Source organism: Carassius carassius, chromosome 32 (genome assembly GCF_963082965.1).
Source record: "Carassius carassius chromosome 32, fCarCar2.1, whole genome shotgun sequence".
Lineage (NCBI taxonomy): Eukaryota > Metazoa > Chordata > Actinopteri > Cypriniformes > Cyprinidae > Carassius > Carassius carassius.
The window spans coordinates 23,824,770-23,843,578 of record NC_081786.1 but is presented as its reverse complement, the minus strand read 5'-3'; the positions used below and the strand labels follow the sequence as shown (position 1 = coordinate 23,843,578).

Genomic DNA, 18,809 nt, shown 5'->3' with positions numbered 1-18,809 from the left:
GTTTAAACAGCGGCGCTCGAGCGCTTATTAGTGTTCACTCTTACGAGAGGTGCGCGACTGAAATGCGGCACTTTGCGGTTGGGACAAAACTGATCAGCGCATAGATACACGTTCACCTTGTTTGCTGTTTATGCCAAACATTATTGCATGCATCTGTTTGGAGGGGTGAGTTATAAGAATAGCCTTTTCTACATGAATCTACGTGAACCACCGAAACTCCATACTATATAAGCATGTTGCTCGTCAATAAAAGAGCTATACGGCTTCTTACATGAAATAGTAACTAACTTGCAATTATGTTAGTGTGCTGATTAAATAGTTTTTCTTCTGAATAAAGGTGTGTCAAAGTAAAATTGAAATAAAAACAAAAATATAATGCAATATAATAATTTTAAATAACATAATGTGTAAACATACATTCAATTCAATTCAATTATTTGTATAGCGCTTTTTACAATAAAAATCGTTACAAAGGAACTTTACAGAAAATTATGTTTCTACAATATTTAGTAATAGCTTATAAGTGGTGACTGTCAGTTTGTGCACGTACAGTATGACAGGATTTTTAGAAAAATTCATACAAGACGTAGTCAGCCAGACGATGAACATTATTAATATTATTAATAGTTAATAATTATTATATGATGCAGTCACACTTGTAGCAATATTTGTTAGTTCTGTTTGTTGATTCAGGGTTAGCATCATCTGAGGTCCTCTGAGGGTCAGCATCATCTCTTCTCAGGTGTTCTGGATCCAGACTGGAGCTTGTGTAAATCCTAGTTACCACGGGATGTAAATCCCATGGCAAAACGGAGAAAGAAATAGAGACATCATTAGCATAGCTGCTGATCCAACAATGTAAAATTAATTAGTTTATCCCAAGCTAAAGAATAAAAATGTGCATTATACATAAAGCATGGTTTAACCCAAAGAAACCTTTTGTGCCAAAAAGGATTCTTTCTCCTTATATATAATCTTTTTGGCATAAAGGTAAAGAACCCTAGGGTTCAACATAGAACCACTTTTTTTTTTTTTCTAAGAGTGTTGCATTTTAGGTTATAATATCATAAAAAAAAAAAAAAAAACTAAAGAAATCAAATCTAGATTTTTATTTGTAAAGACAGAGAAAGGATACTGGTGTTTGTCGCAGTTTGAAAAAAAAAAAAAGAGAGAAAACATGACATAATAACTCAGTTGGTATCGGTTTTGCATAAAATTAATAATGTTTTTAGAACCAAACTCTTCATGCATGCATACACACATACATACATACATACACATACACATACACATACACATATTTTATATATATATATATATATATATATATATATATATATATATATTATATATATATATATATATATATATATATATATATATATACACATACACATATTATATATATATATATATATATATATATATATATATATATATATATATATATATATATATCAAGTTCCTTGATTGTTGTCTTGTCTAACCTCAGTTTCAAGATATGTAATGTTTTGAAAACAGTAGATCAAGGACAAGGCAACTTTCAGGATCATCTCTTGGGTCAGGGTATGGTTATGATATACACCGTCTGTTCACCCTCAATCTGGTCTAATTTAATATGGGTTATTACTGACTTCATAACAGCTGTTGTCTTTGTGAGATGCCCCAGATTTCATGATTGTGGTCTAGATAGACTGATGTTTCCCTCCCATGGTTGGAAACCAGTGGGGGCTGACTGTCGATGCTAACCAGCCAACTCTCCTGTGATTATATCCATTACCTCTTAATGCACATAAAAAGCTGTTGGATACATTACAATTCTTGCAAGGCTTCCAATAGAAAACAAGTTATGTAGTATCATGACATGCAACATTTCTTTATACAGAACCTCAGTCCTTAGATTGCCAGACTATTCGGTTGTTGTTTTGCAAGCAGTATTATTTACTTCTGCAGATGTAAATCTGGTAAATTAATATCTTGCAGTATATTGAACGAACACACAATATAATTATTGCATCATACGTTTTAATGCAATCTGATCAATACAAATAACCTATAAAGAAGCCATATACCAAGTTAAATGAGAATTTAGTTTGAGTTCATTTTGTCATGCTAAAGATTTATTGTTTTATCTAGAACCTTTCAGGACATGCTACCCTACCCCTGAGATTTATATTTGTCTTTTCAGGTAGGGGTCATCGATATTGAGCAGCAAATGAAAATTAAGCCTCTTTATTGTTTTCTGGCAGATCCTATAAATCTGATCCTGTAGAGTAATCCTTAGTGAAATGAACTGTATTGACTACAATAAGCTTTACAATATTTATTATTAGACATATATGTATTCACATAATAAAGCAAATGTTTACAGTTCAGCATGCTAGTTTGCAAAAACTCCTGCATTAGAAAATGTAATATTTAAATAACAAAAATGCAATGGGTGAATTGCTTCCATGCTGGCCTTCTTTCAACAGCGAGAACATTATATTTCTAGGTTATTTTATTATCCGGGGAACCTTGCTGATGCCAAGTAACATCTCTTTCCAAAATGCAACTCATAGCAAGGAAACAGAGCATTGAACCCAGTGGTCCCTCTCAAATTGCAGAACCCAGATAAGTGGACATGCCCATGGGCCTCAAGCAGTAGGTACATAATGACAACATGGAGGAAGATGATAAGCTCTTATCTGAGGGGCACTTGTCCCAAACCTAGTGGAAAATGTGATTACACCTCTCCACAGGAGAACCATGAGTGTAAGGTAGTAAAAGAAAAAAAAAAAAATGTTTACTTGCCTCCGGAACACAGACCTTTCACAGGGCTATTTTCAAGGCTATGTTTTGCATAAGGTGTTGTACTGAAGAAGTAATCTGTGCAGTTGTATAATAATTTGTAAAGAACAATGGTGTACACTTTGATCAATTTCTGAGGGACATGGGCAAACATTAGCTGTAATGCTAAGTATTATCTATGTAATATATATGTTAATGCATAGTTATCACACAGCATGCATAAAAATGACCTCTGTGGTTAAAAATATATACTGTGAATGCATGTGCACTGGATCTATATATATATATATATATATATATATATATATATATATATATATATATATATATATATATATATATATATATATATATATATATATAAAACATCATCAAATTGCTATGAAGGATACATTAGCAGAAGATGTTTGTTTTATAACAAGTTCTGTTTATAATATAAATTTTTATAATGGACTAATCAAAACTGTAACTAAATAAATTCAACTATTATTAGTTAAATTAGCTAAACTGTACCTTTCCAAGCTTAAGTCAGGATATTTTATTTGATTTATTTTTAAGCAGTATTTGTGATTTTTGTCAGGAGTAAAATCTGTGAGGGAAAGAAATAAAATGAACTCTATGCTATCAGTATTTTGATCAGTGTGTTGTAAAACAAAAGCACAGCCCATTGAATGCATTAATGAGTGCAACGCTTCTCAAACTGTGTCACACAATAACTTCATATACGATTAATGCAATGAAACGTTATATGCCTCCAAAGTTGAGAAAAGTAACATCTATGTTTCTTAGCTCAGTCAGTATACCTTATTGAACAGAGGCGTGAAGGTTACCCCAGGTTACTTCTATAATAAGAGTGGGCTTGTTTTTTGTCAGGTGGCTGAGCAACTCCCATTTTGTGTTAGGATTTGTCTGCGCAGCCTGCTCTGAAAGCACTGACCCTCATAAAGCCTCTGTATTGACGCAGGCAAATTGATGCTGTCTACAGACCGTGTGGAACAGACTGTTCTTTCAGCTGGATCATTCTCAATATTCTTGCTCATGTGTGCCTTTTTGGTCATTTATTTTAAGAAACTACTCACTTTAAATCTTTTTCGACATTGTTTTAACAATGCTGTTTTTTCTTTTGTTTTGTTCTATTTCTGCACACTCATTTTGTTTGGAGTCTCTTTGGGATTACATGTCAATATACTCCAATACTCTGCACTATGCTGTTGGATCCATTGTTAGGTTGTTTCTAGTCGTCTGTAATGTAGCCAGACCTTCAGAGTGACAGCAGAAGGTCTGGACTACATAGCTGCTATCATTTGCAAAGGGCTGCCCAAGAGGACGTCTGACCGACATGTAAAGTGACCACTCACAGCTTCAAGTTTGGGGCATCAAAATGTAAAGTTGATGTCCCTATACTAAAAGATCAGCATGCAATTAATTCAAGATAGGTGTGCAAGATTACTACATTCATTGTGCTCTGAACTTCACATACTTTTGAAAACCCAGTGCTTAGTTGATCCTGGTAAGCACTTACTGTCACAGCTGTTAAACAAAATGGCTTTTTTATTCCAATAAGGGGTTTGGTGTTACTGTATGTCGGCTTTTTTTCTTGTCTCCCAGAAATCCAATGATGACTCTAAAACTCCTGAAGTGTTATCATATTTGTGTGCTGTATGCATCAGACATTAGGCCAGTGGTCTAAGTGCGTGACATCTGAAGCTGAGATTAGGTTGTTTCACTAGTATTTGCAGTATATCTTCATTATTGTTACATAACTTGGTTTGTTTGTTTGTTTTGTTTAGATGCACTTTTATGTTTTTCTTTGTAAAGCACATTGAGCTGAAAAATTATTTTTTCACTCGGAAATTGCTAGTAAATTTCACAATTAATTACAAATAAACAGCAAGTAACATTGAATTATGCATATACAATATAAATAACAAATAACACACACACACGCGCACGCATATATATTTTTTTTACAGTGTCCATAAAGTAATTATTATTATTATTATTATTATTATTATTATTATTATTATTATTATTATTATAAAATCTATAAAAATTGAATTGGATGGATGGGCAGGCATAAGAGATAACCCACTAAATACACAATTTAAATTTATTCATTCATTCAATCCCCTACATATTGTTGAAATGAGACCAGTCATCCATCAAAGAAAGATGCATCTTATAATTTTTTTCACAGTGACTTTAAAACACAAAGATGCATGCAAAACAGATGGTGTGCAATGATAGGGAACGCTCTGTTATGGAAAGTCTGTCTTCTTAAAGTGTGAACGGCTTGAGATGTTTTCATATATATATGTTTTTTAGCTTAATCTAATGTTAATTGATGATATTTCAACAGTTGCTCTCTTGAGGTTTAGCAGCAGAGTCCTCATCTCAAGAGCCTCTTTTAGCCAAACAGAGGTGTTTGTTTATTCTGAATGCAAATGTCAGAGTCTGTCACTGAGCGCTTTACAGCGTCTTTCCTCATTTATCTCTAAAGTCTCTTTAAAAAGGTCAAATCCCTCCATTAGACGCTGGTGCTTTTAGATCTCACCAGCAATTTGTACCGTTTCATTTAATGGTGGGTTTTCTTCTACCGTAAAATTTGTTTTGAAGCATTTGAGTTCAGGTAAACCCTCTTATGTGACTTCACATGTCATTGAGCTTGCGTTAGGATCATATTCAGATTTAGACAAAAATCATAAGTCTTTTTTTTTATTCCTTTCAAAAAATTTAATTGCATCATATTAAACTGTCCAAATACACACACATCAGTTCTATGTCCAGAGATGTCAATACCCAACCCATCTGATGTCGCTTGCATGACTGCACTGACTTGAAGTTGAATATGGGAATACGCTTCACATTGTCAGGAGAAACGGGCTGGATTCAGTTGCGGGTTACACTGAGCTTTATTGAAAGCAGATAAGACAGGCAGATAAGTATCGTTCCACAGTTTAGCTCGTTCGACAGCCGAGACCCAGAGAAATGAAAGCTGGAATCTTCTAGGAGTACTGCATTCGTGAGAACAAGGCAGAGCAAAACAGCAAAAGACACTGGAGCCTCAAGACAAGACAAGGTGAGTACACAGACCAGCTCGAGCTATTGGTAAGAGTTACAACAGTCTGGCAATGGACAGAGAAACACAGAGAAACCCACCTCGATGGGTTTGACAAGACAAACAGAAACAACCTTTAAGGACAGGAAAAAACAGACAAGATAGCCCCTTCAGATGGCTGAAAACTAGCAGGAGCATCCTCTGAGGGACTCGTCAGAAGCAGCAGACAGCTGGTCTGGTATGATCTCGTGGTCGCAACCTCTAGCAGGAAAAACCTCCGCGGGCTTGACAAGGCAAACAGGAACACATCTCCACGGCCATGACCCAACTGGCAAAGACGACCTCAGGACATAACCGGACCGACAGGAACATTTTACATGACCATAACATAACAGGCGAGAACACCGTCTACGGCCTTGACCCAACTGGCAGGAATGACCTCTGTAGGTCTGACAGGACAGGAAGGAACACTTTACATGGCCTAGATGTGACCGGCAGGAACAACACTTGAGAACTTGACAAGACAGGAACAATCTCTATGGCCAAACAGACAAAGTAGTTGGGGGCAACCTCTGAAGGTGTGATCTCTGGACACTTGACAACATCTGTGGACATGACAGGAGAAATCTCTGGACACTTGACAACATCTGTGGACATGACAGGAGTGATCTCTGGACACTTGACAACATCTGGGGAGAAGACAGGAGAGATCTCTGGACACTTGACAACATCTTCTGAACACTTGACAACATCTGTGGACATGACAGGAGTGATCTCTGGACACTTGACAACATCTGTGGACAAGACAGGAGAGATCTCTGGACACTTGACAACATCTGTGGACAAGACAGGAGAGATCTCTGGACACTTGACAACATCTTCTGGACACTTGACAACATCTGTGGACATGACAGGAGTGATCTCTGGACACTTGACAACATCTGTGGACATGACAGGAGTGATCTCTGGACACTTGACAACATCAGTGTGGCTCGTCACCTCTCGCTGAAGGCTATCCAACCGTTTGAGGAGTTCGAAGACTTGGGCACTAAGAGCGTCCACATCCTGCGCAATGGTGTTGAGCTGGATGGCATGCTGACCCAATCAAACTCCCTGCTGTATGAGAGCCGAGCGAAGTGGATCAGATCCCGCTGAATCCATAATTGGCCAGACTGTTCTGTCAGGAAAAATGGGCTGGATTCAGTTGCGGATTACACTGAGCATTATTGAAAGCAGATAAGACAGGCAGATGAGTATCGTTCGACAGCCGAGACCCAGAGAAATGAAAGCTGGAATCTTCTAGGAGTACTGCATTCGTGAGAACAAGGCAGAGCAAAACAGCAAAAGACACTGGAGCCTGAAGACAAGCCATGACGAGGTGAGTACACAGACCAGCTCGAGCTATTGGTAAGAGTTACAACAGTCTGGCAATGGACAGAGAAACACAGGGAATTATAAAGGGAAGAAATTAGAAGAACATTGAGAACAGGTGGCGAACAATTAAGGTTAACAACGGAAAAACAAGGAGGGCGGGGAAAACTCAAATCAAACAGGCAGACGCAGTGAGCTGTCAAACCATCCAAACACACATTCACAAGCCCAAAAGTCATGTGATTAGCCCCGAACCCTGACACACATGTGATGCGGTAAACTGGTGAAAAGGAAATAAAAATAACACTAGCTAAACTTCAGCAAGCGTGCTGCTAATCCGACGCTGAACATATGGAAATTGTTAGGGCCCCAGAGCAGAAAGAAATGCAAATGGATTAGTGTGGAAATTGCTTTCTAAATTGTCGTGTTTTGCTCTTATCGGCATCCTCACTGGAATTATTTGATAAACTAGGATCACAAACAAACATTCTAACCCTGCTGTTTGGATGTAATTATTATTATTATTTTTTTAAATATACATTTAATCATCAACGGGCATATACAGGAACTAAAATACATCTAAGACATTTAACAGCACACAGAAAACTCAAAACAGGGAACACTATTTAAACATGTCACAACAGGAGACACCTGGGGACAGATGAACTAATGACACACTGCTAGAACCAAATTAACTAAATGGGGAACACTTAGAACTAATAGAACTGAGGATAGGAAACATGACCAAATAAGGAAAACCAGAACAAACATGTGACAGATTGCCCCCTCCTGGACGCCGCGTCCCGCCATAACAACACCATCGGGGAGTGGGGGCAGGCGCTGGTGCAGGACAGGGACAGGGCGGAGACAAGGAGAGCCTCCAGGGCGGATCAGGAACCCATGGAGGAGCAGGCGGTTTGGGTTGCCATGGCAGATCTGGAGACTAGGGAGCTGGCTCGCCCACAGGCATATGGACCCGCTAAATATTTTCTTGGGGAAAACTAGGTATCTTGATGGGCGCTCTGGGGCTGGAGCTGACACTGGGGTGAGCTCTGGGACTGGAGCCGACACTGGGGCGAGCTATTGGGCTGGAGCCGAGCTCTCCCTGGGCTTGACTCGGAATCAGGAGCCCTCCATGGGTTTAACTGGGGATCTGTCGAGTCTGCTTTATTGTCAATTCTTCCATATGTACAGTACATACTGTACATACAGAAAATCTAAATTTCGTTACTCTCAGACCCCCCAGTGCATAGAGATAACACTAACAGTAGAACTTAAAAATCTAGAGCAAATATAAAATATAAGATACAACTATCCAATAAGGGAATGTAAAAAAATAAATATAATAAAAATAAACATACATTTAAATAAAGCAGTGCGAGGTACATGGCAAGTAGAGTGCAAACCAGTGAAGTGAACAAACCCTGGAACAGGAGCCCTTCCTGGGCTTAGAATAAAACGGGGAGAAAAAGGCACCACTTTACTTTTTGGTCTGTTGTTCTGTCACAAAACACTCAACCTTGCATTGTTTTTGGCTGATTTCTTTCTTCTTTGGCATACAATATATGAATACACAAAATTACTGACAATTTTTTTCAGTTAACACTACTTAACTTCTATAGGGTTCAGGTGAGGGAACTGTAGTGGCAATGGCTTGGTTTTGTGCTCAGTGGCCCATTTTTTTTTTTTTTTTGATGTTTGTTTTGGATCATTGTTTTGATGGATGATCCAACTGTGGCCCATTATAGGATTTCTAACAGAGGCAGTCCATTTTAGATGTATTTGTCTATTGGTATTTAATAGAATACATGATGAACAAGATGTCCAGGATTTCCGGCAGAAAAATGGGATCACTACATTAAAGATACAGCAGTATACGTACACATACTTTTAATCTTTATATAGAAAGAAAGAAAGAAAGAAAGAAAGAAAGAAAGGTGTGCAACTGAGAATTATTACATGAAAGAGCAGATGGACAGTTAGAGAGATAATAATTCATACACAGAAACAGGATATTACTGGTGCTCTCTCATATTATTAGTCTCATCATCTGGAATGACACCCTCCCTGTTTCAAATAAACATTTCTTGGAAATGAGGGCGTTTTGTGTTTGTCCATCCATAACAAATGAAGAGACTCTGCAGTGTGAAACAAAGATTGTGGCACATTACACTGAGTCCACACACCCATACAAAAGAACAGAAACAAATATATAAAAATGTAATAAAACAAGTTTTTAGCTTTCAAACACATACGCCCTGATAACGTGTCATGTACTATTATAGCAGAGGCACATTGTGTGTGGATAGACAGGCCATCCGACAATGTGGAATATGCTATACACACTTCATGGAACTGGAATAAATCCCATTGTGACCACAAAGCTGCAGTTTTGTTGTAACACCCCTGCTGTAAAATATTCTGATATTATTTCATAAATAAACTACATATGGCCTTTCTGGGGGTTGAAGTCACACAGCTGTAGAAAATAAAATTGATCCCAAATTATATACTGTATATTGAATTTTGATCCTCTCATTTTCCCTATTGAAATATTTGTGACAGGAAATCAAATTTATTTCTCATATTCATCCAATGATGGAATGCTATTAACCATTGGTTCCCAACCCTGGTCCTGGAAGCACCCCAACACTGCACATTTGGCATGTCTCCTTTCTCTGACCCACCAATTTCAGGCCTTGAAGTCTTTACTAAGGAGCTGATGACCTGAATCATTTGTTTTTGATTAAGGAGACATGCAAAACATGCAGTGGTGGGGTGCCTCAGGGATTAGGGTTGGGAACCACTGCTATAAACAGTAAAATATCAAGCCATATGTCAATTTAACTAATAAAAGACAAAGTCATTGTGAGTCATGGCAGATGAGTTCACCATCAAGAACAATGGAGAATACTATCTGTCTGTATGTAGCTTGCATTAAATTACAAATACTTTAAAGTGACCACTTGAACAGTACCACTTAGTGAAGTCATCTTTTTGCTTGTGAAAAAGAATTGTGAACATTTATTTTTTGTAAAAATGGATGTCAAAGCAAAATAAATCAGCATTTTAAAAACAGCATGATAGTTCACTCCACACATCTTGGTATATAAGTACAGAAAGCAAAAACATGTATGCCAAAAAAAAAAAAAAAAAAAAAAAAAATATATATATATATATATATATATATATATATATATATATATATATATTAGGCTGTGCTGGAAGACACTAATTGTGATTTTTTTTATTTTATTTTTTTTATATATACTAAGGTATAAGCCTGCTGTGTGGGAGCGTTTGAAACCAAGGCTGCGAGAAGGAACCATATGGCACAAAACACAATATAGGTAAGAATGAGGTACTTGTTGATGTGGAAGTGTTCATGTATTCACACCCGTTTGATTCTGCCAATTAACACCTCCTTCACCTGTCCTTTTTATTCTTTGACTAATGAACAAAGGTGGAGAGAGCTAGTCATGCATGTAACTAATTCAGTAAATTAGTTTAGGATAGGGAGAACTTGAAGATACATTGGATAATTTTAAAGGTCATGCTATTGCTCTACAGGTATTGTACTCCGGAGTAGGATGCGTAGATTTTTGTTGATCCCTGTAATTGGTTTACTGTAACTTTTTTCTTTTTCTTTTGTGGGGCCCTGAATTTAGTTTGCATGCCATATATATGTGGAATACAAATGTATTTGTAATAAAATATGAAATTTAATATGTAATGGTCCACATCTGGCTGCCTTAAGGCTGGGACACACCAAGCCGACTTCAAAGAACTAGCGGCAATGAAAGCCAATGGCGTTGTTGCCTCAAGTCAGCTGTATCGGACCAAAAAGTTGCGAACATTGAATAGACTACAGCTGACAGCAAACTAACATGTGCATTCGGCACATGCATGAGAGGAATTAATTAATGTCTATATCAGCAGTTATCAATAGTATATTTTTGTTATTCAAAATAACAAAAAAAAAAATTCAAAATAAATGCAGACATACAAAACATAAACAAAGCAGAGCTTGCTTTTCATTTTGAATATCAGTAACTTGATAACTATAATTATTTTAAGCCGCTCATGTTGTCATGAAAACATGAAATTCGCGTATTAGAATGATTAGGAAAGATCACATAGGCTAACATTTAAACATTCACCTGTCCAGGCACGTGCACACATAGACATGAAAGGGGGCTTGAGCACGAGCACCTGCCCTTTTTATTCCTGGAGAGAAAGTGCCCTTTTTTCTGGGATGCTTTTTTTTTATTTTTGAAAAATAATATATATATTTTTGTTTGCACACAGCTTCCCTGTCAAACAAATATATTTATTGAAATATAGTATCTAAATATCAGGTCAGGAGTTCTGAAGCGCTCCCTCTCCCTCTCCCCCGATTGTTAAACCCGATTGTATTGCTTCCGCTAAAGAAAATAGTCTGCTCCGTCTCTACGGTTAGAATCCTGTGAGTCCATAGCAATGCTCTGTTTTTCATGGCAACGGTCTGTTATGCTCCGCACAGCTGTCTGTTGGTTATAACAGACCGCATTCTACATTGGAATTCAACCAAGCCATGTAATAAAATAAGCATATATCACCAACAGGTGATATGCTTTAGTTATTTTGTTTATCCTATTTACCTGCATTTCCCTGTCAATTAGATGCAAATGTGCGCATTTTAACCAGTTGACGCCTAATTTGCATACAGAACGTCCCCAGTTATTGACTTACATCAAGAGTCTTTCCCCCTGAAATGAAGAAATCTAAATTGGTGAATTTAGAAGAAATCTACAGATGCAAACAGATGGAGGATACACTCTAAAAAATGTAGTAAATCTGAGTAACTGGATCTGGTACATTAATAAATAAAACTGGGTAGAAATAAGTTAACATTAAACTTTAAAAAATAACAATATTTATAAATAAACTATTTAAGTAATTTAACTTTTTTTATTTCCTCGAAACCTTTATAAAATAGTATTCCATACCACCACAAATACATACATGACATTGGCTTTTATTGAATTTTTACTCAATTATTTTGGTAAGTTTAATTTTAAAGTGTTATGTATTCTGATAACACCAAAATAATTAAAACGATGTAGTGCCTTGTGCAAAAATAAACAAATTATTATTAAAACACGCCCCTCTGTTTGATGCAGTTATATAGGTTATTCTAAATATGAAGAGTTCAAATGAAAAATCCTCTAAGTGCCATCTGAAATTTCCTTCAATAATGATCATTTTTATCAAGCTTGTATGTTTATGTTCACTTATTTCACATTACTGGCAATGAAAATTATCTATTAATTGTCATTTAGGTTAAATTACTGAACTTAAATACAAGCTTGAAAAAAAAGCTCATAAGAAAATTTCAGATGGCACTTAGAGGCTTTTGCATCTGAACTCTTCATATATACTTGAAACTAGTAGCATAGAAAATGTTTTAAAAAAAAAGGAACATTGTGGAATGGTTTCCTTTGCTGCTCTATAAACATGGTTTCTGTGAACTGATTATTTTGTAGACATCTTTTGAAAATGAAACAATTGCGTGAGTTTGAGGAAGATAAAATTAATTAACTTTTTAAATTATTTTTTTAAAGGAAGTCAGAGTTGCGTTAATATATATATATATATATATATATATATATATATATATATATATATATATACTTTTTTGTTTAAAAAAAAAAAAAAAAACTAATTATGAGAAGTGCCCTTTATTTCACTTGAGCCCCTGCCCCTCAAAATGTCTGTGCACGTCCTTGCACCTGTCTGTACTGCCTTCATTTACATGCTTGTTTACATCACTTTCGCTTTAATTCTTGGGCACCGACTAGTTCACCATCAAGAACGTCTCGGTTATGTATGGTAACCCTCGTTCCCTGAAGGAGGGAACGGAGACGCCACGTCGGTGACCGACGAATATGGGATATCGCTTCGATAGACCAATCTACTTTGAGTGTAAACTAAACGAGCCAATGCACATTGGCATGCAATTATTGCATCCAGCTGCCGCTGATCACTGCGTGAGTATAAGAGAGCAGCAGGTGCAATGCATACCAGTTTTTCACTGAGGAGCCGAGCCGGGGACCCGGCAGCTCAGCGGCGGTACAGCAACCATGGCGACGGGACGTGGCGTCTCCGTTCCCTCCTTCAGGGAACGAGGGTTACCATACGTAACCGAGACGTTCCCTTTCAGTCAGTCACTCTCGACGCCACGTCGGTGACCGACGAATATGGGATCCCTATCAAAGCGCCATGGGTGCTGCCCCTTCCAGTGCCCTGTGCGAACCGCCTGCGCCCCTATTAGGTGTAGGCCGGGGCTCTGAACAAGTAGCTCCACTCCCCGTTGTCAAAGCACTACCTCACTGGGTGAGATTGGATAACACTAGGAAAACGTACCCGGCCCGCTTGGAGCCGGGACGCTGCGGAAGCCCCATCCTTCCTGAAGGAGGTCTCGGAGGCAAATACACATATAGCATCCGTTTAGGAGTATACGGAGAAATTTGAGGTGATTAGAACCCTCTTGGGAAGGCAGAAGTCTGCCGGGGAAACACGGGCTCTAAGGCTATACCGTGGACTATACACATATGAGTACCGCTTAGGTCTCAATATGGAACCCACCCTTCCATGGTTCTCACAGATTCATCATGAAGGTCTGGCGCCGGACGTTCCGCTGCGTCCAGCTGCTTAGGTTGATGGAGGATCTCAACAGGTTCTACAATACGGACACTCTGGAGCGGTTTAAGCAAGCCGACACTAACCGGGGCCTCTCAGTGCCACTACCCGTTTGAGGTGAGAACACAGGAGGATACCGGCTCTACACGAAGGCTATAGAACCTAGCGAACGTGTTAGGTGTTCACTACCTCTTGGGGTAGGTCACCTAGAACCTCCGCTTCCCGTCCAGGGACCAGACATGGAGTTTCCAAAGGTCTGGACACGGGTGCCAGATGGTGCCACATCTCTGAGTCAGTAAATCCCTCCTCAGAGGAATTGGCCAAGGAGGGGCTGTTGCGAGGAGCACTAGTTCGGGGAACCAGGTCCGAGTAGGCCAGTATGGCGCTACTAGCAAGACTTGCTCCTCGTCCTCCCGGATTTTGCACAGTGTCTGTGCGAGAAGGCTCACTGGGGGAAACGCATACTTGCGTAGGACCCATGGCCAGCTGTGTGCCAGTGCTTCCGTGCCGAGAGTTCCTTCGGTCAGGGAGTAGAACAACTGGCAGTGAGAGGTCTCTGGAGAAGCAAACAGGTCGACCTGAGCGACTCCGAACCGTCTCCAAATCAGCTGGACCATCAGGGGATGGAGTCGCCATTCTCCCGGGAGCATTGCTCGAGACAGCTCGTCGGCTGTACGATTGAGCAGGCCTGGAATGTGAATGGCACGAAGTGACCTCAGAACCTTCTGACTCCAAAGGAGGAGGTGGCGAGCGAGTTGCGACATGCGACGGGAGCGCAGACCACCTTGTCGGTTGATGTACGCAACGGTCGCAGTGTTGTCCGTTCGGACCAGCACATGCTTGCCTCGTAAGAGGCCTTTGAGACGGTTCAAGGCAAGTTGTACTGCTAGCAACTCTAGGCAATTGATGTGCCAATGCAGCTGCGGGCCCGTCCAAACCCCTGAGACTGTTTCTGTGTCAACATTTTGAACGGTAGCCGATGGAGGGCCCGATTCAAAACTCGCAGATCCAAGATCGGTCGTAACCCACCGCCTTTCTTGGGTACAATGAAGTAGGGGCTGTAAAACCCTGTCCTCATATCAGCTGGAGGGACCGGCTCTATTGCGTCCTTCGCCAGTAGGACTGCGATCTCTTCCCGCAAGACAGGGGCATCGGACGCTTTCACTGCAGTGAAGCGGATACCACGGAACTTGGGGGGACGCCGGGCGAACTGAATCGCATAGCCGAGGCTGATGGTTTGCAGAAGCCAGCGAGACGGGCTGGGTAGCGCTGACCAGGCGCTTAAAAACCGTACAAGCGGGACCAGCGGAACCACAGCCGTACCCGCAGTGGGGCAGCGAGGTGGAACACAGGGACCCAACTCGGGCGGCTTGTGAGCAGGCCGGAGTGTGGTGCGAGTGTGGAGTGCAGGGCTCACCTGGTTCCACGGGTTGGCAGAGGGAGCGTGAGTAGGGCCTTCATTGACGCTCTCGAACCGCCCGCTGCTGCCATCTGGCGAAGGAGGAGGATGAGTGGGGTCCGGAGCTTGGCCGTCCGCAACTCTCCGTGCCCCCTTGGGACCCAGAGATAAGGGAAATTGCTCTTTTATCGAGTATTTGGGTACCATCGGCCGTGAGGCCAACGGCGGGAAAAAATGAAACAAAAGATTCTCCACCCGGCCCTCCTCCGGGGGAAGGAGTGGTGCGTTCACCATCTCCCGAAGAGCAAATCCCTCCATCTCTGGGTCGCCTGTCTCAGGGCCGCTTGCTCTTCCGTTTACCACCAGGTTTGGCGGGGGCCTGGACAGGCGGGGCTGCCCGCCCACGCCCGGCTCCACGGCGCTGCTTTGCTGGAGGCTGCTGCGGATGCGGCGCGGGAGCGGGGGCATGCGCAGGGGGCCGCCCTCAGCGACGTGCAGGCTGGGGCACTGCGGCCGGCGGACGGGAGGAGGCAGCAGGTGCCCGCCGGGGCAGGATGTGTCGTATCGCCTCAGTCTGCTTCCGGGCAGCCGAGAACTGCTGGGCGAAGCTCTCGACCGCGTCGCCGAATAGGCCAGTCTGGGACACGGGGGCATTGAGGAACCGGACCTTGTCGGAGTCCCTCATGTCTGCCAGACATAGCCAGAGATGGCGTTCCTGGACCACAAGCGTGGACATCGCACGACCCAGGGAACTCGCGGTGACCTTTGTCGCTCGGAGCGCGAGGTCAGTGGCGGTTCGGAGCTCCTTTAGAACTTCTGGGTCATGACCACCCTCGTGCAGGTCCTTCAGTGCCTTAGCCTGGTGCACCTGCAGTAACGCCATGGTGTGTAAGGCGGAAGCAGCTTCCCCGCAAGCCGTATAGGCACTGCCGGTCAGACCAGACGAGTGCCTACAGGCCCGGGAAGGAAGCACCGGGTCTCCACGCCAGGAGGAGGCGGACTTAGGACACAATTGCATCGCTACCGCCCGCTCCACCGACGGGATTCCCGAATACCCCTTCGCTGCACCGCCATCGAGGGTGGTGAGGGAGGAGGAGCCCACCGGCCGGTTTCTGGCAGTAAAAGGTGCCGTCCACGACCTGGTGAGCTCATCATGCACTTCCGGAAAGAAAGGCACTGGGGTGGGGCGCTGAGAACCAGCGCGCGCCACCCCGAGAAACCAATCATCCAGCCGCGAGGGCTCGGGACGCGGTGGAGGATTCCACTCGAGCCCTACCCTCTCGGCGGCCCGGGAAAGCATAGCTGACATTTCGGGGTCCGACTCAGGCCTTGCCACCGTCCCAGAGGGCGGCAGCGCAGCTGAATCTTCATCCGACAGCTCTCCCTCCGATGCTGAGATCGACATCCGGTCGGGGGGAGGCCCACTGGATACCACTGGTACGCTCGTTGTAGCTTTCATTAAATTTCAAATACGTTAAAGTGACTTCTTGAACAGTACCACTTAGTAAATTCTTCTTTTTGCTTTTGAAAAAGAATTGTGAACGTTTATTTTTTGTGAGAAATTTCCAACATTACTATCCTGCCTAGCAGTGAATTGAAGATATTACATTTAAACCAACTTCTAGCAATTATTATAGTGTACTATACTTTAAATATATTGCTGGCAGATAAAATAATTAAGGTGAAAATTATTCAATAATATTAATTTGTGATATTTAAATGTATTAAAGCAGTAATATTATTACTTTGAGATGTGCTCTTATTATAGGTTAACACTTTTTTCACTTTCAAATGCTCCTAGCTACAGTTATAATCACCCAAATTGCAGGGGTAATTATCACACTAGTCTTCTACTAAACTCCAAATTAAAAACTAATCTGCTTATAACTGCACTTACTTTTGGCACATATAAATGGTCCTTATACCAAAGGATGTATTTGTACTCTGAGGTTTATAAAAAAGAAAAAGAAAAAAAAGAAAAAATGCTACAATTGTCCCTGGTCTTTTTACAGTATAATAAGAACAGAAGCCAACAGCACAGAGGGACACTTTTGTTTTCTCAGTCATTTCGCATATTCTGTCATGGTTTGTTTGGTAATAATGTCACACCACATTATTGAAGTGCAAAAAGTGTGAGAAAATGTGACACAGTGCCTTCTTCACTTTTTTTTTTCTCCTGTCATCTGTCAGAATAAAAAGGTCTGTTGAATATTCATTGAGACTGAAATAACTGTGGTGAATATTTCACTCTGTTCTTTCAGTTCATTGGATGTTTATTGCATAATCAGAGATGTTGTCACTGTTCTTGTATGATGTCAGCTCTTTTGCTATCTGTTTTAAGAAGAAGATTCTAGCATTTCACTTTGGGATGTTCAATGTCACAACATATATCTTACCCCTAGAGCGTAGAGTCTACTTTTTGTGTCAAAATTAAATTGGGAATTGTTTGTTGTTCTCGGTTTGTGTCGCCACTCTAAACTACCAGAAGCAAGAAAGCTTTATGCTATGACAGATCTTCCCTGACGACAACATGCACACCCTCAGGGAAAATAACAGACTTTCTGAAAAGTATGAACATACCTACAAAGAAGCCTTTAGATTTAGACAAAAAAAAAAAAAAACTTTCATCAGCAGCCCTTAACAACTAAACTTTTCATGTGTATTTTTCCAAGAATACATTCTTCAACATCCCTGTTGCAAATTTGCTTGTGTAGGCACAAACAGTGTCAGAACAGATGTGTTACATTGAGTTTTATAAGCAGAAAAGAAACAATACGTTTTTTAGAGTTTTGTAAACTCGAAATGGCTGGACATCTACTGTATATAATAGCTAGAGAAATCCATCTGTTAGAACTTCATAAGCATTGTAAAACTTAATCTGATCAACTTTTTGGATTACTCTAGTGCAGCGATAGCTTCAGAGCTAACATGATTGAATTACATACAATAACCTGAAAACCCAAAATTTTCTCTAAATTTGAACCGAGCCCCTCTATGATGACAGTGAATTGATGTCTGTGCCACATTACTCTTCATCCATGAGTTTTATTACTGTATAAAGGTCAACCAATTAGAAGTATAAAGCAAATGGCCACAATTCACCCAATTCTTATACCTCTAAAGGTGAAAAAATGTGTGGATATTAAATTTGAATTTAGACGACTTCTTTATGCCCTCTCTGGCATACGCTGATGTGCTGCTGGATATGATTTTTGTGCCTTAACCAAAAAATCTGTTGCACATCTCTGTAGCTATTTTGTGGTTTGACATAGCGTAATGCGCTTGTTAGTTTAATACACTGACCTGTCACTAAAACCTGTCCTTTTGTGGGTCAGCATTGTTCTAAGCAGGCTGAAGAAGATTTTGGGAGGTTGAGAAGTCGCTGTTGTCTGACAGCTGTCACTCAAGATAGACCACCACTCATATTACCTAAAGGGATTTACATGTCACTTGGTTCTTCAGCTGCACATGCATTTGGTCAGCTATGTCCTTGACTGGTTAAACTTGGAA

At 40.7% G+C, this 18,809-nt stretch overlaps 1 protein-coding gene across 1 annotated transcript in view; it reads left to right on the top strand.

Annotated features, from left to right (window-relative positions):
• Positions 1 to 18,809, top strand: part of LOC132113028 (leucine-rich repeat and fibronectin type-III domain-containing protein 2-like) — a 150,169-nt gene that overhangs the window by 101,212 nt on the left and 30,148 nt on the right. The window contains exon 3 of the mRNA XM_059520817.1: positions 10,495 to 10,569. The gene's annotated coding sequence lies outside the window, so the exon portion shown is untranslated. The remainder of the gene's footprint in view (positions 1 to 10,494; positions 10,570 to 18,809) is intronic.